Source organism: Humulus lupulus, chromosome 6, assembly GCF_963169125.1.
Source record: "Humulus lupulus chromosome 6, drHumLupu1.1, whole genome shotgun sequence".
NCBI lineage: Eukaryota > Viridiplantae > Streptophyta > Magnoliopsida > Rosales > Cannabaceae > Humulus > Humulus lupulus.
In genome coordinates, this window is record NC_084798.1 from 182,064,908 (window position 1) to 182,088,973 (window position 24,066).

The 24,066-nt window shown below is 39.3% G+C and overlaps 1 non-coding gene across 1 annotated transcript; it reads left to right on the plus strand.

Moving 5' to 3' along the window:
• Window positions 1-3,189: 3,189 nt before the first annotated feature.
• Window positions 3,190-3,296, plus strand: LOC133787538 (small nucleolar RNA R71). Its single transcript, XR_009872554.1, has one exon. It is a non-coding gene; the product is annotated as a small nucleolar RNA R71 (small nucleolar RNA).
• The last annotated feature ends 20,770 nt before the right edge of the window (window positions 3,297-24,066 follow it).

Sequence of the window (24,066 nt, forward strand, 5' to 3'; positions counted from 1 at the left end):
ATTCTTCAAATTCACTTAAGTCCAAACAAAAATAAAAGCTCTCAAAATCATGATTAATAAATAAAATGCATTCGAATCAATTCATGCTCACCAATTTTTTTTCATTACAATCAATTAATATCATTATCCCATAAGCTTGCTATAATTACTAATCTCCACTAATGTAGAAAACACATGCTCAGAAATCAATAAGACTTTCACAACTTATAATTGAAGGGCTTAGGTAAAGGTAGATGAAAAAGTCATTTAGGCTCAAATATACCATAAGCACTCAACCAAACAATTCAACCTTTATCCACTCACAAACCCAAAAACCAATCCCAAATTTCCCAATATTTCTTATTTTGAGAGGGAATTCATAAACTAGTTTTTTTTTTTTTTTTCTATTGATACTACACCCCCCCAAACATATTTCTTTGTATTTTCAATTGGAGTGTAGTTCATATTCAATATACTTTTTTTCTTTCTCTCTCAATTTTTCTTTTTCTATTGACACAAATTTCCAAATATAAACCCCATTACAAACCATCCCCCAATTACTTTTCATATGCTCATGGTATATCAAAGGGAATGAAAAATAACAAAGTTTCAAATAAACTCAAAATAAGTGTCAAACAAAAAGAATCAAATTAGGCTCAAAATTGGGTAACTAAAGATTTAATAAATCAAGGTTGGTTTGAAAGGCTCAAACGTTCCAAAGAATTTCCTAAATCATTTTCTTAAGCATGCATCATCTAAGATTTCGTCTCAAATAGCAAGCAAACAAGTTATAGGATAACAACATTTTCATAATTTTTTTTTCAACATTCAACAAGCATAAAAAAATTTTAATTACTCAAAATTTATTAAAAATCATGATTAAGCTCTCAATTATTTAAGTGGAATCATGTAAACATGGTAAGAAATATTCAACCAAGCACACTAATTTTTATAGCTTCATTCCCATTCAATTTATACAGCATATCATACAATCATATTATCATTGGCTAATTATTGTCAACTTGGTTCAACTAACATTCTAAACAACCTAGACAAAACATAACAAACACAAAATAACATAATATATACAAAATAATAAATCTCTTCCCCCAAACTTAACCTAAACATTATCCCCAATGTTTAAATAAAAGTTAAGGAAAAGAAATTTACCTAACACCTCAGACTGCTTAACATAATACGGATTAAGATGGTGAACCAAAAATGGGGAATTTTTTTTTTGGGTTAGCCCATAGGTCATTCTGTCGAAACTCGAAGTAGTGCTGCAACTCAAATTAGTCTCATATTAAATAGAAATTAAAAATCAAATAAAACTAAATACTAAAATTAAAGTGTTCATAATCTAAAACTTAAATAAAACCAATAAAAAAATGCAAATAAAAAATTGGATTGCCTCCAAATGTACTGTCCTTAACGTCATTTAGCCGGACGCTTGTTTTCTTTCATATTTCAACTTGGATCAAGTCTACCCTCACATCCTTGAGAGCCATAGTGTCATGAGTTGGCCCACTTTTCTTGTTATTATAGATTGGTTGAACTTTACCCCGCTCATGTAACATTAGAATCCTCTCACTAAAGAACCTTTTTAAATGATGACCCACTTTTCGCATTCCACTTTTAACCATGGATCTTTGCTGAGAGACTTCCAACTTGTTCTCTCCTCGTTTTACCACTTCAACTCTACAACAAGTTGGAATTTTTGTTGCTGCAAAAACGTTAAATATTACCTCATCTTTTTGCTATCGCAACTTCAACTCACCATTTTGTATATCGATTAAAGCCCTACCAGTAGCCAAGAATGTCCTTCCAAGTATTATTGGAATATTGTCCTCTTCCTCCATATCAAGAATAATAAAGTTCGCAGGAAAGATGAATTTATCCACTTTCACCAATACATCCTCAATTACTCCACGAGTATGCTTGACTGATTGATCTGCCATCTGTAAAGACATGGTAGTAGGCCGAGCCTCTCCCAAATTCAACTTCTAAAAGATTGATAGAGGCATTAGATTCACACTGGCCCCTAAATTACATAAAGCCTTTGTCACCACTGAGCCCCCTATAGAGCATAAGATATTGAAACTACCAGGATCTTTAAGCTTGGGAGATAGTTTTTTCTTAATTATCGCACTGTACTCCTCAGTAAGTGCCACTGTTTCATAGACCCCCAATTTCCTTTTCTTTGACAAAATTTCTTTCATAAACTTCACATAACTTGGCATTTGTTCAAGTGTCTCAGCAAACAGAATATTAATGTGTAGCTTTCGAAATATATCCAAAAATTTAGAAAACTGCTTGTCAAGCTTATTCTTTTGAAGCCTCTGAGGATATGGGATCTTTATATGGTGATCTATGCCTATTTCTGGCTGCTTCTCTAAGTTATCAGTAACATTTGACCCACTCACTTCCTTCTCCTTATCAACCACTTTTGGCTCTTTTAACTCCTTGCCACTCCTCAAGGATATTGCATTGCACTGCTCTTTTGGGTTTACCTCAGTAGTGCTTGGTAAGTCCCCTTGAGCACGGTTTGTCATCAAAGTAGCCAACTGCCCTAATTGAGTCTCCAAACTCCTGATAGATATCCTAGCTTCTTTCATTAACTGGTTCAATATATCGGATTGTGCTTCAAGTTGTTTCATATGTGTTGGCTGATATGGTTATGACTATGGAGGTGGGTATTGTTGTTGATTTTGAGGGAAAGGTTGTTGTGCAACTTGATTATTTGTCCAAGAGAAGTTAGGATGATTCCTCCACCATTGGTTATATGACATCGAAAAGAGGTTGTTGGTTGGTCTTTGAAAATTTCCTATAGCTTGGACTTGTTCCATAGGTATATTATTCATATCCATGGTAGGACACTGATTTAATGGATGAGCACTCCCACATGCCCCACATAAACTCTGAACTTGCATGGTTTGGGCTGACAGGCTGCTCTGTTGTATCTGCTTCGTTAAAGTTGCCACTTGCGCTGTAAGCATGGAAATAACATCCAATTCAATCATACCAGCCACCTTCTTTGGTTGTCCCTTTTCTGTTGGCCACTGGTAGTTATTCATTGCCATCTCCTCTAGTAGATCATAAGCTTCGTTGGCACTCTTACTCATAAACGCACCTCCTGTTGCAGTATCTATTATGGTACGAGTAGTACCATTCAACTTATTATAAAATTTATGGACTATCATCCACTTCTCTATACCATGATGTGGGCACTTCCTTAACAACTCTTTAAATCTTTCCCATGCATCATACAACGATTCCCCTTTTGTCTGGTAGAAATTATTGATTTCCCCTCTCAACTTTGCAGCTTTTGCTGGAGGAAAAAAGTTTGCTAAGAACTTCTGGGCTAACTCCTCCCATGTTGTGATAGAATTAACTTGCAATAAAATTGGCCAACTCTTCGCCCGGTCTCATAGAGAAAATGGGAGTAATCTAACATTTTCACTCACCCTATTCATCTTAAATGTTGCACATAGCTCCAGGAAATTGGCTATGTGGAAATTAGGATCTTCCGTGGGCAACCCCCCAAACTAAACAGTAGACTGCACCATTTGTAATATTCCTGGCCTAATCTCGAAATTATTTGCAACAATAGTGGGGTGTCTAATGCATGAATGCACTCCCGTGACAGTAGGAAGTACATAGTCTCTAATCGTTCTTAGTCCTTGTTCCACTGAGACTTTTACAATATTTGGGATATTATTAACATTAGCAGCATTGATTGCTGCATTTCCTTGATTCTCATCCATGGAAAAATCCAGCCTTTTCTTTATCTTTCGGTTTTGTCTGCACGTTCTTTCAATTTCAAGATCTACTGATATGAGTTCCTTTTGTCTACTTCCTTGCATATACCAATAATTCATGAAATACAATACAGTCACAATCCAAATGAATACTAAAAGTAAAAACCAAAGTAGAACAAAAAACAATTAATTTTGATATTGGATATTAGGCCCTGACAACGACGCCAAAAACTTGATCGGTAAAATATGATGTGCAAGTATACAGAATCGATTTAAGTAATAAAATAGTAAGTAAGAGTATCGTTCCCACAAGGACTATCAACCAATTACCAATAATTGCTTTTAAATTTCTATTTGGCTGTAAAAAATAGAGTGATTTTTAAACTAAGACTTAAAATTGAAATAAACTTTGCATTAATAAAGATTGATTCAAGAATTTAAAAACCTGGGGTATTAATTTCATCAACTTTTCAACCTGTTATTCTTACTAAACAGCGCATATAATCCTTCAATTTCTATTCTAATAGTAGGTTAACTAAAACAATCCTAATTCTTTTTTAAGATAAAAAGATCTCAACCTATATGCAAACTTTCTACATATCTGTGATAAGTTTTAACATATAGCAGACATGAAGCATAGAAACCCTAAACGCTACATAAACCCTATAGGCTATCGTCCTATATGCAATTTATGTCTATATGATTATAGAATATTCAACCCTCCCCTCTCGGATATCGAATCAAAATCATAAATAAAGTAAATAGTGATCAATTATCTACACGCATTAAGCACAAATCATATAGATAAATGATAGAAGAAGAAGAAAGTATATAAACTTCATAGAAAATTAGCAAATATCCAAGTGACTACATTAAACCCTAGAGAAAAATATTTAGTTCATGACAAACATAGCTAATACCATAAAAATAAATGTTATCATCTTTAATATCCAAAACTTGAAAAGATATTAAAGAAGAAAAATGCAGAAAATAAGCTTAGCCATCAAGAACTCTATGAAAATTCGTAATTAAAAACCCTAATCCCCCTAACTTTAATGTTTTTAATCTAAATAGTAATTTTTTTCTCTTCAGGGAGGCGTGCCGCGGCCCTTGCATTTCCATGCCACGGCCTGTGTCTTCAAAATACCCAGGAGGTTTGCGCCTTCGTCTTCAAGCGTCGCGGCCCTTAAACTCCATGTCGCGGCCTGTGTGAAAACCCAATTTTTCTTTGCTCTCGCCACTCATTATTTTGCGGCCCTAAAGAGCATGCCGTGACATTAATTCATGCCAGATTTGAGTAGTTTCTGACTTTGCTAGAGTTGTGACCCTTAAGCCCATGTCGCGACTCTAATTCTATTTTTCCAAAACTTGACCATTTTAAGTCTGTCCTTCATCAAAAATTCTTCTAACTCCTCCTTGATGCCAATTTGACTCGAACAACCACCAAAAACTCCATTTTCCACCATTTCTTCTTCTTTTAACGTTTCGCTCATAATTCACAGCATCATCCTACAACAAAGACAAACACAAGCATAATCTTGCACAAAACAAACAAAAAGACTCAAGATTACCCCAAAAACACAACCTAAAACAACACTAAAATGGAGTTATCACTGTTCCGTCTAGCCGCTTTAGGTGATATGTTCCCAGACATACTTTGTTTTGGATCTCGTATGGTCCTTCCCAGTTAGGTCCTAGAACCCCCACTCCTGAATCTTGAGATGCAAAGAAGACTCTTCTCAAGACTAGATCGCCGGTTCCGAACCTTCGGCTCTTAACTTTCAAGTTAAAATTCCTTGCAATCTTTCCCTGATACATCTTCAGCTACACTTGTGATTCTTCCCGGATCTATTCAATGAGATCCAAGGATTCTTGGAATAAGGCATGATTTTGGATGGGATCGTACGTATCTCATTTGTGGGACGAAACCGTAGTTTCTACTGGGATGACTGCTTCACATCCGTAAACCATTGAGTAAGGTGTATGTCCAGTCGAAGTTCTTTCTGTGGTCTGATATGCCCATAGGAAGCGGGACAACTCTTCAATCCACTTGCTCTTGCAAGCTTGTAGCTTTTTCTTTAGTGTCCCCTTCAAAATCTTGTTCATGACCTCTGTTTTCCCATTTTCTTGAGGCCTTGCGACTGCAGAGCAACTTTTGATGATTCCATGTCTTTCACAGAAATCGGTGAAGTGGATGCTATCAAATTGCTTCCCGTTGTCGGACACGATTTTGTGAGGGAGGCCGTATCTATTGGAAAAACAATTAGAGTACGCAGGGGAATAGGTGTGGTGGGCCCAGTGTATACAACAACAAAATCTTCCATCTCTCATATAAATAGTTTATATGATCAAGAAAATATTTAGATAAAAACATTAACATACAATATTATTAATCATGCAACATATATATAAATATACAATATATTTATATATATCATATAAGCATATACATAAATATTCAAGAACATGAGTATTTACCTCTTGAAGCCTATCAAGTGTCCTTAAGTCTTTTTCATATATATATCGATCTTCCTATCCAACTCTTTGAGTACTCAAACCACGATCTTCCGGAGTGTTCTCTACACCTCAAGATGTGTGTAGGCACATAGAGAACATGAGTTTGTAATTTAGGAATCACAAGTACTTCTCAATACATGAAAACTTAGATTATGGTATGAGAAATGTTAGAATAAAGAAGAAGAAGATAATTTTTTGTCTAACAAAAATTCTGAAAACTATTTTGAATTCTCACTGACTTGTGTATGGCTTCTTGTATCTCCTTCTTATTATTCCATATCATATATATAGAGATTATTCTATCATTTTATTATTTCTAATAATAATAATATCATAATGATGATAGGAATTGATTTAGATAAATATCTAGCTTACCAAATTTGAAAATAACTATTTTCAAATAAATAAATAAAATAAAAAAACTATACAGATACAATATCTGTACACTGTTACACGCATGGCACAGTCCCTGGCGTTAACAACAATGTAATCCCTTTTCAGGGATATTTCATTTTTCTTTTATTTATTTATTTAACTAAAATCAATCTTCCACAAAATAAAGTATTTATCTTTTTAAGAAAAATATGACAACTATATTTCAAAATTTAAATTTTAAATTCAAAATTCAAATTGATGATCATCATTATCATCATCTTTTAAAATTCAATAAATCAAAAACTATTTTTGACTTACCAATTTTATTTTCGCCCACTCAAATAAAATAATCAATTAAAAATATTTATTTATATATATATGAATTTCAAAAATTATATATTTAAATTAATAAACATATTTTTCAAAAATTTAATAATTAATTCCTAATTAATTATTTAACCTCAATTATTATATAATTGTATACTTGACCCGAAGAATAAAATTCTTCTCAAATTTCCAAATTACAGTTTTACCCTTGTATCAACTCTTACCTTGATATGGTGTTAATAAAGTCACCCTGAGGACCTATGGACCTATAATATCAAGCTCCAATAAATATTAGATTATTAATCAAAGCTCTTTGATTAAAAAATCATATTTATTAATCTCATGATTACTCCACTATAAATATGAGATTGAACTCTTGATAATTATAGACATATATCGCAAACAGGGGATTACGAAATCCGATTAGAGAGATCAAACTTGTTAATAAACAGTAAATATAAACTCACCAAGTAATAACGTGGTTCAGTGGTTAAAATTCACCTAGTCCACGAGTCACTCTTATTCTTGTTTAGGAACTCTAGAGGAAAACGTTTATGACAATTTTAGCAGAGCTTTGGCATACAAGATGTCGGTTCCTTTTACTGTCAATTTCCCTTGTATTTATAGGGAATTGTGATGGACAATATTGGGTAACCGTACAATAAATGGTAACATACGAAATTGGGTAACTTCCCAAATAAATAGATATGTAAATACCCTAATTAAACCTATTACCGTTTACATTGATCAATAAATGTATATAACGATTGTACACACTTATTGCACATATTGGGCATCCGAGTCTGTTGAGATTCTTCCATATGCACATCCTTGAACCACCTCGAGCTAGATGTCACTATCGAACTGGGTATGATTAGTAGAGCAAGACAGCCTGACTTAGAAAATACTCGAGCTTGATGAGGGCGATCTGGACACTGGACACCTCGATCTCTGTCATTGGTATTTCAAACGATCTGGAGGATCCTGGGCTGTCGCAGACTCAATGACACAACCTCAAGTTGTTTGGTCTGGAGTTAGCGAAACATCTTCGAAGTCTTGTAATCTTTATTTATTACGTGCCAGTTGTACCCCGAGCAATATAATTGAGCTCGTATTTTTAGGGTACAACATTTTCCCCCCAAGTCCCTGCTCGTGTATAATGTCACTTCTGACACACACAGTAGGGGCTTTTCTACTTCTGTTGTGGGAAAATGTGCCCACCCACTCATTCGAGTATAGGACACATGTATGCTTGTTATAGGAGCTGGTTTGGGTTTTGAGTACTGTGACAGTTGTCTTTTCAACCTTTTTTCGCCATTTGGTTCATTTAATTCTAACCCTCGGATCCCGAACTGCTTAAATTGTGTGGTTTATATTTGCCCCCGAGTTTGACCTATAAATAGGAGAACAAAATCTAGCATTCACCACCTTCGCATTCGATTTTCCCTTTCTTCTTTCTCTCAAAAAATTCTTAGAAACCCTCTAACTTTCTTTCCTCTCAGAAATCCCTTTAATAGTGTAACGCCCTAAATTGTGCATTTTAAATAGTGCTAAACTCGCTAATCGAGTCATTTGGCTGTAATTGTGTAACTAAGTATGAGTAGTGGTTTAGGGTTAAATTTTTTGGTTAAGATATAACGTTTCACTTAAACGTTTACTGTATACATTGTGATCCCAAAAATATAATTTAAAGGTTAATTACAACAAAATATTTACAACTAGCCGACCTAAGTGACAAAATAGGGTTTAACCCTAGTTCCTCTTTCAACCCTCGGCCGTGGCGGTCGAGCAGCCGTATATGTACACATCGCCACCTAAGCTCTCCAACTCATGGATGGTCCAGCTTTCTTTTGCCTTTACCTGCACCATATAGCACTCGTGAGCCGAAGCCCAGCAAGAAAACTCAATATGCTCATGAACAAGTGATAACATGTTACTAAGTCATAATAGGCATGCCTAGCAGTAATAACCTTACTCATGCATGCAAGCAGGTACAAATAAATGTTTGTGAAGTCCTGCGCTCTGAGTAGATGACTAATAAGTCTCTCAGAGGTAGATGAATGATAAGTCATTCTTTGAACACTTGACTAATAAGTCACTCTCTAAATAGATGACTGATAAGTCCATCTTGATCAGATGGCTGATAAGTCCATCTCGATCAGATGACTGATAAGTCTATTTCGGTCAGATGACTAATAAGTCTATCTCGGTAAGATGACTGATAAGTCTATCTCGGTCAAATGACTAATAAGTCTATCTCGGAGGTCCCATACCCTCCTAGCCATGTGACGCGTAGGTCACCTTAGCCTTTTGGCTCTGGCTCTAAATAACTAGTCTTTAGACTAGACAAGCGCTTTTAGTTTTCATCGAACTTGAGGTCGGTCCATCATTAATGCTCATGATGAGTCATTCAATGCAGATGTCGATTAGATCTAATCTTTATCGGCTTGCATTAAACATGCTAAAACCGTCCTTGACTCATAAGTCAATGCCATACGACCAGTGCTTGGTACTACTGTCAAACTTGACTAGTAAGTCACAACTTCACAGTTAATACCGACACCATTTCCGAATCTGACTAATAAGTCAGTGCCATTCACAAATGAGCAAGATTTTCTAAGCATTTGATATGCAATCAATGTCCACATTTAAACACTCAACATGCCTCAATAGTAACCATGCATGTCACATATGGGGTGCAGTTTTCTTACCTCTGGTTCGAGCGTGAAATAACAATTGAACGACCCTTGAGAAAGATCGATCCTTTACTCCCTTAGCGGTCACCTAGTCATAACCAAATATAACTTCCAATTAATGAAATCAACAATAAAAGGGTCTTGACCTAAACCTCACTCTTGGGACCCCAAATTGTACCCAAACGGTGAGTAGATTCGATCCCGAGCCTTAGGAATTGAAACCCCGAGCCAAAAACCCTCAAAAGTGCCCAAAATATGCATCCGAGAAAACAGGGTAGCGCTACAGCGCTGCCGCCCTAGCGCCCCAGTTCTACAACCAGGGTTGATTTGCCCTGGCTAGCGCTGTAGCGCTAGGACCAGACAGAACACCCTGGTTCTTCCCCCTCCTTCGAATCCTCCATTTCCAACCTGAAACTCAAGCTTCCAAACTCCATTTAAACCCCCAATTAAACCCAAATATCATCTACACATAACCTAGGCATCATAACCCAAGCATCCCTTGCCAAAAACTCTCATTGAAACTCAACTTTCCAACTCAAAAACTAGCTAAAACTCAAATAGAAAAACAGAGCAAGAACAAGAGTTTTAATGGCTAAAAACTCACCTCAATCTCAGAATCACACCCTATTCAATGGTAGAGCAAAACCCAAAACCCTCAAGGCTTGGTTCCCTACCTTGGTTCCTCAGAAAGAGCTTCAAAAATCAAAGAGAAATGAAGAAGAAATGGTGTACGGGAGAGAATAGAAATGGTGCTCTATTTTGCTGCAGCTTAAGGGTTATATCTATCCTTAAGGTCAAAAGACCAAAATGCCCCTAGGTCATTTAAAATCCTCTTAAGGCCACCAAGGGAAAAATCTTCCTTTCGCGCCAATCTCGTTAATCATAATTAACGCCCTCCAATTCCCATTATCCCCAATGTTCTCAAATGCTAATAACTTATATCCCACTACCCTTTAATTCCCGATAATGTTCTAATCCTCAAATTACTCTGAGACTCACCCCGAGCCCCGAAATTAACCACGTTATGACCAGACCGATAACTTGCATTCACAGATCGTCTCATGCCGAATGGCTCAAACAAATCCACATTATAATGTGGTCTTATTCAAAATTGACCAACATGCATGAAAATACACAATTATGCCCTCAACGTGCCAAATTACCAAAATGCCCTTATAATGAATTGTGGACCCATATGCATACTTTTATCATCATATAATAATATAATTCACATAAACATGCATATAATCATTTAATAACACAATAAATCAATTATGGCCCTCTCGGCCTCCTAATCAAGGTCCTAAACCTTATTAGGGATTTTGGGGCATTACAAATGGTTACCTCCTTGATTTTCTGCACTCTTCGTTGTTCTTTTCCCTTTTACAACCTCAATCAAGAACCAATCCATAAGTACACCTTTACTCTGGTTTAAATTTCTTTTTACTCATTTTTTTGACAAGTTATGAAATTTTCCAGTGTGTTGTTGCCTTATTTTGGTTCCACATGGGCTTAGTTTGGGTTATGTTAGGCCAAAAAAAATAAGACTAGAAACATTTAAGTTAAATGCATAAAAAGAGGTATTTTTTGGGGGGTTTTCAGGGCTTAGAAGTTGAATGTACGAGTTTTTAGCCTGGAAGGTGAAGGGTTTAGGCTCAAATCTAGGTAGCTTAGGAGACACGGTAGTAGGATGGTTTTGCATTAAACCATTTTTTGAACCCTAAAGTTTCAGTACCTTCCCAATATTAGAGAGCGTGAATTAAGGGTGCATGTGAGACCACACATCAGGGTATTAAGCCTGAATTCAGCTCGTAGATACTTTAGGTTGACTAGTAAAGCCTCAGAATCTTAGGTCACCATTTCTTTTATTATTAAAACTAGGTTGCATCCCTAGGTCGCCTCTAATGAGTCATTTTGTAACTAGACGAACTAAAAACAATTGTCATGGCCTTTCAAAAGAAAAAGACCATGGCAGGCTTCTCTTCTCAAAGCAAGGATAAGTAGGTCGTCTCCAAGACCCCCATCCCCCACTTTGGTCCAGTGGTGGAGAAAGAGAGCGAGGTAGGACCTGACAGTTTCTTTGAGGCCAAGAGGATCGTGTAGTGACCCAAATTTTCTAATAAGGCTTGGGGCCTTGATTAGCGTGCTTGGAGGGCAATAATTGTTATATTGTATTAATATGTGAATTTAATGAATGTGTGATTAGAAATGCATGTTTAGGTGAATTAAATATGCATGTGGGCCCCATTTGGTTGTTAGGGGCATATTTGTAAATTCTAAGCCGCTGAGGGCATAAATGTAATATTTGTATATTTTGTGATTGATACCACGTGTGGGTGGTGATATAACTGTGATGCACCTTCCGAGATGGTCCTAGGGAGCTGTTCTGCTAAAAGTCACAACGGGGTCAAATACCCGGCTCGGGAGGAGCCTAGGGGTATTTTGGGTAAATTATAACTTGAGTGTGGGAGTTATTGAGGAATGGTTAGTGGCACTTTGGTAACCTGGGTAACTATAGGTAACTTTTGAGGATAGTTGTTTTAAGTGGAAAGTGGTATTCTTGCAAGAGATTAAGGAAAGTCTAGAATGCCCTTGAGGGTTAGCTAGAAACTAAGTTGGAAAGGAGGGAAATTGGGTCATTTGGCCTTAGGAGAGGATAATATTGGCTGAGGAAAGTCATATATGTTATTTCACTTAGGCATAAACTGAATGTTTTATGTTGGAAGTCTAAAGGAACCAAGAAGCTAGTAAAGAAAGGTGGAAGAGAGCTGAAAATCTTTGAGGCTAAGGAAGGAATTCAAGGCTGAATTGAAGCAATTAGAATCAAGCATAGACCAAGGTTAATTCAGAGGTAAGGTTTCATATATGATTTTTAGGTTTCCTTGCATGTTTTGAGAATTTGGGTTGTGTGCTGAAAGTTGAGTTTGTGGCTTAGTGATTGTGAGATTCAGATTGTAAATCAAGGGAGTAAAGCTTGGAATTGGGTTTGGAAGTGGCTCAAGGTCGAATTTCAGTTTGAAGTAAGAATTTCGTGCATCTTTGAAGTTAATTGCTGGTGTGGTTTAAGATTTCTGAAGGGTGGTTTAAGTTTTGTAAGTTCTGGTTTAAGTTTTGTGAAGTTTTTAATCAATTTGAGAATCATGGGTTTGAATGTGTGTATAGGCTTGTTATTGATGTTTTTGGGTTGCCTTATGGTCTATTTGGGGTTTTTGATTGAATTTGGGACTTAGGTATGTCTTGAGGTTGATTTGGAAGAGTTTTGGCTCGGGAAAACGTTGGGGAAAAACCCAGATTTCTGGGTTCGCGTATAGGCGTCGCGGCCCTGTTCTTCCGTGCCGTAGCACTAGGCCAAATTCTGGGCAGGGGAAAAATGTGATTTTGGGGTTATGGCTCAGGGGGCTCGGGGGATGCTTCCGCTACCTTGTGGGGGGAAACGGGAGGTCCCGAGAGCATGAGATTGGTTCTGGGAGATGATTATAAATTGGTTAGTAATGAGAGTGCTATGTATGTGTTGTGACTAGGTTTTCTGTGAGGCTTGGGTTAGAGGACCGTGCTTTAGATTACGGTGCCCAAGAAGCTCTGTACACTAGTAATAAAACTGTTGTACCCATAGAGCAGGGTGAGGCCCCATAGTTGTGTTGCAGGGCATGGACCTATATGATTATGTGCAGGGCGTAGCCCTTTGATTGCATTTATACATGTTTAAGTTTTGTTAAATTATGCTATGTATGCATATATGTGAATAATCGGCAAGAGCCGGGAACGGTGAAGGCTGAGAACGGCAAGGGCTGAAAACGGCGAAGGCCAAGAGCGGCGAGGGGCCGGGAGCAGCGTTTAGCACGCGGAGTGCAAGTTGCTAGGGTAAGACCCTAAAGAATACCTGGGATATCCTTATGGTGTGAACTGCGAACCCAGGGCCTGGTAAAGCGCCTGGGATGGCACGGCCGTATATGTTTAACCTGTTGGCGGATTTGCTATGTGCTGAGTGATTGATATGCATATGTTATCTATTTGTGTGGAGTTTTCTTGCTGGGCTTTGACTCATGGGTGCTCTGTGGTGCATGTAAGGGCAAGGGGAAGATCGGCCAACCATGAGTACAAAGAGCGTGAGGCGACGCGTACATGTTTGGTCTGCCTGGCTGCCACAGCCAGGGGTAATTTTGGGAGATGCTTTGTAATGAATCCTATTTTGTCGTTTAGTCGACTTAAAACATATTTTGAGTTGTAAATATTTATAGATAGTAATTTTGGGATCCCTAATGTAAAACACTTATAATTTTCAGTTAATGTTTACTTTATCAAATTATGTGGTTTTAAATACAGTTTAGCTACACTTTTGAGTTAAATGTACATTTTAAACTCACTTAGTAACGGCTCTAAGGTAGTAGGGTGTTACAGATCGTGTCTTGCATTAATTCTCAATCCAAGGTGAATAAAATAATGTTGAGTCATGGGATCGAGATGAATCCCAAATTCTATGCTCGACCTCCATTGGAGGGTGAGCGGAGCTCTGCCTCGTTGGAGGACGACTCCAGGGCATGGAGTGATAAACACCTGAAGGCAGGTGCCATCCTCCCACTAGATCAGTACTTCGAAGACTTCTTGAACTACGTGAAGCTCACCCCATTTCAGCTCCCGCCAAATTCTTATCGTCTCCTCACAGAGTTAAAGTATCTATTCCTCAAGAATGAGTGGGAGGTCCCCACCCTAGAGGATATTTTATATTTTTTCTATCTGAAGGCCAATCCAGACGTTAAAACCTGAGGTGATGGTTTTTATTACCTCACCCGGTTCACAAATCTGCCAACATCATCGACCTCCCCAGCCATCCAAATGATTTCAAAGAACAATTCTTTATGTTAAACAGATTCTATAACTGCAAGCACCGTTACTTCAACCGGCCTTGTAAGTATCTTAACTTTTAAAGTCTTCATCTGAATTCTTTACTTTTGCTAAGTTTTACTTATTCAAATCGAGTTGTTATCCTGTGCATCCATTTAAAAGAGGACGAAATGGTCTCAGCCCCTTGGGGCTCAATATAATACTCTGGCCAACGTTCCCGCCGAGGAGAAAGAGTGTAAGGTTGTGGTGAATGATGCCACCATGGTGGCCTGCAAGCTGATAAGGGAAGATCAAACCTGGACATTAAGCACAGAGGTCTTCCTAATAGGCCACCTCCGATTGTTGAGGAGGTCAAGGAAGAGGAGGAGTTCGCATCGTTGGGGCGTAAGAGAAAGATTGCCAAAGGTGGGCAGAATAATGACCAAGGTCATGCCGAATCGGGGGCAGCAGCTGGCACCTTCGACAAAGGTAATAAAGATAGAGAAATAAATTGAACTCCTACCAGTTTTGTACTACCCGATTCAATTCGAGGCAAGTCATGAACAAACATCCTGAAGACCTAAACCTGGATGTAACCTTGCATAAGTGTATCGACCAATTCATTGTTCGCCATGACTTAGCCTACCCTAATTACACCATAGTAGTAAATAACACTTTACACTTCAAGTCCACCATTTTTGAACAATATGGTACAACCTCCAATCATGTCATTTCCTTATATCATGGTTCCTTTACCCCAGGTATTAGGCAGACTGAATATAAGCCTAGTCCAAATGAGGAACCTGGACCTAGTGAATCCTACAAAGTAATAATGTTAAAGTCTCCCCCACCCCCATCCATACAAGCGTTAGAGGTAGTGCCTAGCCCGGTCCATAATCTGGAGCTAATTATAGTAGTGTCCTCCTCCATTTCGGAAGGTAGGGTTCTCACACCTTTTCTTCATTATTTTTAGAATTATAAGTTTTTGTTCATTCTTGCAGAACAAGAGCCTCCAAGACGTCTTCTGCGTCGACCCTACCATCAAGAGGCCGAGGATTTTGAAGAAGGTCCTCTCTGAATCTGGAGCTACAGTTGGGTCTCCAGTCAAAACCATGGGAACCAGCTCCAGCCAAAAGCAGCTCCAGTCCTCCGTGGTTACGACCAAAGATGCTCCTCCCCTAGCTCCTCGTGATCCTATGGAAATCCCCTAGGTTGTCCAAGTTGCAGCCCCAACTATCATAATCCTAGGTCCTCACATCGAGGTGGGGAAACATCCGGAACCCCTGCATGGTTCGCTCTAAGAGATTGTGAACCACCTGATGGGGCATGCAAACCAAGTCAGCACCAAAGAGTTACAAGCCATAGAAGGGAACCCCTCTACGAACATCTTTGACTCCGCTCTAGGGATGTCTCTGACCGAAAGTCTTATCCTTGTCCTCCTTCTTTAGTTCCATGATTTTGCGAACTAACCCCTCATTAATTTTTGGTTGCAGTTCTGCATGGCTCAGATCTGGGGGATTGCTTGGATCCGTGCTGAGGTGGAAGAGGCCAAGGTAGCTTTTAAAGAGGTTAGGACAACTCTGGAAACCTCCCAAAATAACGAAAAAAATTGCTAAGGCTCAAGTTTTGGAGGTGATCCAGGGTCGCGACCAACTACTGAAGGAGGTCAAGGACCTTAAGCTAAAGGTCTCAGAGGTCGAGGAGAAGTCCCAGTCCAAGGCCAAGGAGGATGCTACCCGGATCCAGGAGCTTAATCTTCAGTGAAAGGCCACGGGGCCAAGACGGAGAGCTCCTTGGAGGAAATTTTATATCGGTTCTGGATGTACAATCAAGATGAGGATTTCTCGTTCCTTGATGCCAAACTTTGGGGGCACTACCTCGCCAAGTTTCACGACCAGTTGGAAAAGGAGCCCGCAGAGACAGTAGAGATGTCTTCTAGGGCCGGAGCTGATGGAGCGGAGGAAGAGGTGTCATCCCAGGAGCAAACTTTCGGAGCTTAGGGATGAGAGGGCTCTTCCATACATCTGTTTATATATTATTTTTTTGTTGTTGGGAGTATTACAAACCCTTGTAAGGAGGCCTTTTAGGCCAAGACAATTTCCTTAAGGCACGACTTGATGTTAATTATCCTTGGTCAATTTATACATACTTTCCTTATACATGTTGGTTTTTTATGTTCGATCTTTCTGCTCCCCCTTTCCATTTATTATTATATTTTTTTATAAGCCTTTGAAGTTTTTATACACTTACATAGTTGTAGGGAGTGCATTTTAGGTCAAGACATATGCCTGGTGGCTTGACCAATTAATTTCTAGTCGTTGACCTGGCTATATCTAGAATTTTTGACTTCCTATTTGTGCTTACCTATTAGGATTTGGGCCTCAGACCTGGTTTAGCTCGAGGATTTTTGTACCTAGTTAAATTCTAGGATTTTTTTTCTTTGAATTTTCTTAACTTAGTTCGCATTCACAATTGCTTTGAAAACTCGATCCAAATTCTAAGTTGCAAAAATTTACCTTAAGTTTGCCAAATATTCCAAGGATTATCGAGGGTTATATGCCCCCCAAGCAACTAGAACTTAAAAATATTCTAGATCGCTTTTACATAATCAACTTGTGTTAAATAACAAGAATAAATTGAAAAATTCTGACACCGTGTTTAAATTACACAACAACCTTATACTATTCAAATTCAAACAACAGTAAACATGGATTTTATACTTAAGCCTTACAAAAGATGAAATAAATAGAATTTGACAAAAATTTCTTATCACTGGTAATACTTCTTGAGATGCGAGGTATTCCAAGTTCATGGAACCATCTCTCCATTTAGCCGAGCTAGTTTGAAGGTTCCTTCTCGTAAGATCTCCACGATCTGATAGGATCCTTCACAGTTCGGTTTGAGTACATCGTCTTTAGGGTCTTTGTTAGTTAGGATTACCCTTTGAAGCACTAAATCTCCTAGCTCGAGTCTCTGCTCCTTGACCTTCAAGTTGAAATACTTCATCACCCTTTGTTGGTAATGGGCAAGCTAGAACTGAGATTCTTCTCATCATTCTTCAACTAGATCCAGGGATGCATTAAGCAGGTTATGATTTTGTTCATGGTTAAAGGTTCTCAGCCTGTGTGACGTCACCATAACCTCGACTGTAAGCATTGCTTCACTTCCAAAAGTTAGAGAGAATGGAGTATGCCCAGTGGAGGTGCGATGTGAGGTCCTGTAGGCCCAGAGAACTTGTGGGAGCTGTTCAAGCCATAGCCCATTAGCATCCTTTAATTGTTTCTTTAGACTTGACTTAAGAGTTTCATTTACTGCCTCGACCTACCCATTGGTCTGTGGGTATGCCACTGAAGAGAAACCCTTAATTATGTCGTATTTCTTGTAGAAATTCGTGAACAGATCGCTATAAAACTGAGTTCCATTGTCAAACACGATCTTCTTCGGGAGTCCAAAATGACATATTATGTTCTGCACTACGAAGTCCAGTACTCTCTTCGAGGTTATAGTCACCAAAGGTTCATCCTCAACCCACTTTGTAAAGTAGTCGATTACGACGACCGCATAGCTAACTCCTCCTTTACCAATAGGCAACGAGCCAATTAGGTCGATCCCCCATATAGAAAATGGTCAGGGGCGAGGAAATCATGGTTAAGTCCATGGGTGTAGCTTGGGAAATGGAGGAAAAGTGTTGGCACTTGTCACACCTGAGGACGTTTGAGGTCGAGTCTTTTTTTTTAGTGTGGGCCAAAAATAATCCTGTCTTAGAACCTTTAAGGCCAAACTTTTCCCCCCAGCATGGTTTCCACAAAATCCCCCATGGATCTGTTTGAGGATAGCCTACGCTTCCTTGGGCAGAACACATCTTAAAAGAGACATGGAATGACCTCTCCTGTACAAAATCCCCTCGACTATAACATACCTCAGGACCTGGTATAAAAAATTCGTGCGTCCTTGCAGTCTTCGGGCAATTTTTTGGACGTGAGGTATTCTACTATTGAGGTCATCTAGGTCGGTTCTTCGTGAATCATTTCGACCTCTCTCAGCTCCTCTTCTATGCTTGACTTTTCTAAGAATTCCACAGGGACTACACTCAATGTGTCCGCTTCTTTGGTGGTGGCGAGTCGGGCTAGAGCTCAACATTGGTGTTCTGCTCATGAGGGACTTGCTCGATGGAATAAAACTCGAATTTTGACAACTTGCTTTTTACCTTAGCTAGATAAGCTGCCATTTTGAATCATCGAGCTTGATATTCCCCTAACACTTGATTAACCACGAGTTGAGAATCACTGAAGCATTGAATTTCTTTTGCTTTCAACTCCTTTGCTATCCGAACTCCAGCCAACAAAGCCACATACTTCGCTTCATTGTTGGACGCGTGGAAATCGAATCTGAGAGCCGTATGGAAATGATGTCCTTCATGTGTAATTAGGATTGTTCCAGCTCCAAATCCATTTTTTTTTTGGATAATCTGTCAACAAAGAGTTTCTACAATTGTTGTACCAGTTCCCTTATAGGTTCATCCTGGAACCCAGTACATTTAGCTAGGAAATTGGCGAATGCCTGGCCCTTTATTGCTATTCGTGGCTTTTATAATATCTCGAACTGACTGAGCTCTATAGCCCACTTCAACAGACGTCCCAATGCTTCAAGCTTTCGTAAGACCTGCCTTAAAGGTTGATCGGTTAAGATGTGTATAGTGTGGGATTGAAAATACGGCCTGAGCTTCCTCGAGGCCAAAATCAGGCAGAACGTGAGCTTCTCAATCAAAGGATATTGGGAATCAGCTCCCAGAAGCCTCTTACTTATGTAGCACACTAATTTTTGCACTCAATTTTCTTCTCGAGCTAACACAACACTGATCGTGTTCTCTGTTATTGCAAGGTACATGTATAGACATTCCCCAACAAATGGTTTTGATAAAACAAGGGGTTCAGCCAGATGCTTCTTTGGATATTGAAATGCATGTTCACATTCTTCTATCCATTCAAATTTTCTATTTCCTCTGAGCAGATTATAGAAGGGAAGACATTTTTCTATGGACTTGGATATGAACCGATTTAAGGCCATGACTTTTCTAGTTAGGATTTGGACTTCTTTCTGCGATCTGGGCGACGATATTTGTAACGCCCTGGTTACCCCAGAACAGTTACGATGAACCGGAAATTTGACCCGCTACCTGAGTCCTTTGGTTAAAAACGTGTTCTAAGTGTTATTAACAGGCTAAGGTGGAAAAATCAATAAAAATGAAAGGATATATTTTATTAAGTACATAAAACTATTCATGGGCCCATAAAAAAATTTACAAGTTATTTACAACTCAAAGAGGTCATTACTGTTTCAAAATTACAAACCCGTCGACCTAAGCGGCAAAAATAGGGTAAACCCCCTAGTTCCTCTGAGAACTCTTTGGCCGCGGTGGTCAAGCAGCCGCATATGTACACATCACCACCTAAGCTCTCCACTCAAGGCTGGGTGAGCTTTTCTTTCCCTTTACCTGCACCACATAGCACCCATGAGCCAAGGCCCATCAAGAAAACACAATAAAGCATGATATAATATCAACAATGATCATAATAATCATTCAGGACTATCAGTCCAAACAAATAGGTGACAGTCAAATAGGTGACAGTCGCAAAAGTCACTAAGTTGGGTCTAGCTCCCTTTAGCCTTGTGACGATAGGGTCACCGGGGCTTAATAGATAAGTGAACTTTTTATTAGTTCAAACAGGATAATGCATGGTGACTAGTCACCAACATAACCTTCCCCATGACCATAGAGTCATAACCTTGGAACATCGTTCCCTAGCCATGTGACAAGCGGTCACCTGGGCCTTAGGCCCTGGAGTAACTAGTCTTAAACTAGTCAAGAGCTTATAAGTTCATCGACCTTAGGGTCGGTCCAGCGTTAATGTCTTAGAGCCATTCAACGCTGATATCGATTAGATCTAATCTTCATTCGGCCCTGCGTTCAGGACGCTTATGCCGTTTCTGACTCTTAGGTCAGTGTCCCTGACTAGTCAGTGCCATGTACAAGTAAACAACATTCTCTAGCATTTAATAGGCAATCCATATCCACATTTATCAATCAACATGCCTCAATAACAATCATGCATGTCATATATACACAGGGTGCAGTTTTCTTACCTCAGGTTCGAGCGAATATAATAAGAACGACTCCTGAGAACGATCAACCTTTTGGTCCCTTAGCGGTTACCTGGTCATAACCAATTATGGGATTCCATCAATAAAATGAATAACAAAGGGTTCCCAAACCAAAACTTAGCCTCCGGGACATCGAATCCTACTAAACCGGGTAGTAGGGTCGATCCCAAGGCCTAAGGCTAGAATCCCCAAGCCAAAAACCCATTTCTGGCCAAAATGCCACTAAGGGCCGCGGCCCTCCCTGGCCATGCCGCGGCCCGCCCCTCAAATAGAGGCAGCCTCCTTCAGCACCCCTGTAGAGTCGCGGCCCTCCCTGGCCATGTCGCGACCCAACCTACAGTTCAGCCAAATACTCTGGTTTTTCCTCCCTTGCGATTTTCCTTGGAACCAACCTTTCAAACCAAGCCAAAACACCACCCAAACATCCAATACAACCCCTAAACTTGATCTACATCACACCCTTATCAAAACCCAAGTTAAACCCCAACCAAAACTTCCATTAATTCCAACTATCCTCAACAAAATCACAAGCTGAAACTAATAACCAAAACAGAGCATACCAGGGAACTAGTGGCTAGAAACTTACCTCAAACTCAGGTTGTGATGATCTTCAATGGTAGAACACTCTCCCAAACTCCCAAGGTCTACTTCTCAAGCTTGAATCTTCAACAAGTGCTCAAAAATCACAAAGGAAATGAAGGAGAAGGAAGGTACGGGTAAGCTCTTGATCACACTCTGTTTTTCCTCTTCTTCATAGCCAAAGATAGTTTATACTAATCCTAGGGGTGAAAAGACCATTATACCCCTAGGTCAATTAAGGGTTTCTAAAGGCTCCCAAGGGCAAAATTGTCCTTTCCAACCTATCTCGTTAATCATAATTAACGCTCTCCAATCCTTGCTATTCTCGACCATCACAAACACCAATAATTTACATCCCGTTACCCTTTAACTCCCGGTAACACTCTAATAATTTAAATCACCCCGAGACTCATCCCGAGCCCCGAACTTAAACCTGTTATGACTAGACCGCTAATCAATATTCCAAGATCGTCTCATGCCGAATAGCTCGAATAAACCCACATTATAATGTGGTCTCAACAACATATCACCGACATGCATACAAATATACAATTATGCCCTAAACGGGCCAAATTATCATCACACCCCTGTAATTAAAATGTGGACCCACATGCATGCATTTAACATCATATTATAATATAATTCACATATACATGCATTTTATCAATTAATGGCACAATTAAACAAGTATGGCCCTCCCGGCCTACTATTCCCGCCATTAAAACACATCAGAGAATTTGGGGCATTACAATATTTCTAACAACGATTTGATTTTTTTAGGGTTTGCCTCGATCCCCTTGAGTTAACTATGAAGCCTAGAAATTTTCCCGACCAAACCCCAAAGGTACATTTCTGGGGGTTCAACTTCATATCATACTTCCTCAGCACGCCAAAACATTCTTCCAGATTAGATACATGGTTATTGGCAGTTTTTGACTTGACGAGCATGTCATCAACATACACTTCCATGTTTTTCCCGATCTGGTCCACAAACATTTTGTTGACCAACCTCTGATACGTGACACCAACATTCTTTAGTCTAAATGGCATCACTTTGTAGCAGTATACATTGTGTTCAGTCATGAAGTTGGTGTGCTCTTTGTCTGCATGGTTCATCGCGATATGGTTATATCCAGAATACGCATCTATGAAGGACATGAGCTCGCAGTTGGTCATTGCATCAACTAGCCGATCTATTATTGGTAGTGGAAAATAGTATTTTGGATAGACTTTGTTGAGGTCCAAGAAGTCAATGCAGGTCATCCATTTTCTATTTGGCTTTGGAACCATAATAGGGTTGGCAATCTAGGTTGGATACTTTTCCTCCCTAATGAATCCACATTTCAGTAGGCAAGCAACTTCTTCCTCTGAAGCTTTTCCTCGCTCCTTCCCCAATAGCCTTTGTTTATGCTACTTTGTAGGCACGTTTTTGTCTAGGTTTTGGTGTGCATGATCACACTCGGACTCATTCCCACCATATCCTTGTGAGTCTAGGCAAAGACGTCAAGGTTTTTCCTTAAAAACTCGACCATTTCCTTCTTTTGTTCAACTCCTAGATTCTTTCCAATATTTACCACTCTTGAAGGTGTCTTTGGATCGAAATTATTTCTTCTAACTCCTCTAAAGCCTGAAGCTTGGATCGGTCTTCACTTATCCTTAGGTCTATTTCCTCTGGTTGGGTGACCTCATTTTTTGACCCCTAAGGTTCTTCTGCCTCTTCAGCAATTACCATTGCCTAAGGCTCCTCATTCTATTCAATTATCACCATGGCTTGCTACCCGGGTTGTGATTTTCCCGTCATGGAAATGTTGTAGCATTCCCTAGCAGCGAATGACCATAAAATCACTACTATGGGTTTCGTATCCTCTAGCCATGTGACAATACAGTCACCTGGGCCTTCTGGCCCCGACTCTGAGTAACTAGTCATAGAACTAGGCAAGCGCTTTTAGTTTTCATCAAACTTAACTTAGGGTTGGTCCGACATTAATGCTCATATCGAGTCATTCAATGCAGATGTCAATTAGATCTAATCTTTCATTGGCTCTGCGTTCTTGACGCTTATGCCATTCCTGACTCTTAAGTCAGTAACATACGACTAGTGCTCAAAACTACTGTCAAACTTGACTAGTAAGTCACAGCTTGACAGCTGGTTCTGACACCATTGCCGATTTTGACTAGTAAGTCAGTGCCACGCACAAGTAAGAAAGATTTGCTAAGCATTTAGTATGCAATCAATGTCCACATTTAAACACTCAACATGCCTCAATAATAACCACACATGTCATATATATAAGGTGCTGTTTTCTTACCTCTGGTTCGAGCGAGAATTAGTAAAAAAACGACCCTTGAGAATGATCAACCTTTTAGTTCTTTGGCGGTCACCTGGTCATAACCAATTATGAGATTCCATCAATAAAATGAATCACAAAAGGTTCCCGGACCAAAACCTAGCCTCCGAGACATCGAATCCTACTATACCGGGTAGTAGGATCGATCCCGAGGCCTAAGGTTTGAATCCCTAAGCCAAAAACCTACTTTTGGCCAAAATGCCACTAAGAGTCGCGACCCTCCCTCACCATGCCGCGACCCACCTCCTCAACCAGAAGCGGCCGTACAACTCTTCCCTAGAAAGGGTCGCAATCCTCCTTCTCCATGCCGCGGCCCAACGGCCCAATAGCTTCTCCCTTCCTCTTCCTCAAGCTTAGGTCGCAGTGCTCTAGAACAAAGCCATGACCCCACCTGAAACTCAGCCAAAAACCCTTGTTTTTCCCCTTCGAACCCATTTCAAAACCTCACAAAATCTCTCCCAATACCACCAAGCAACACCACCAACTATTACCACAACTTGTCCA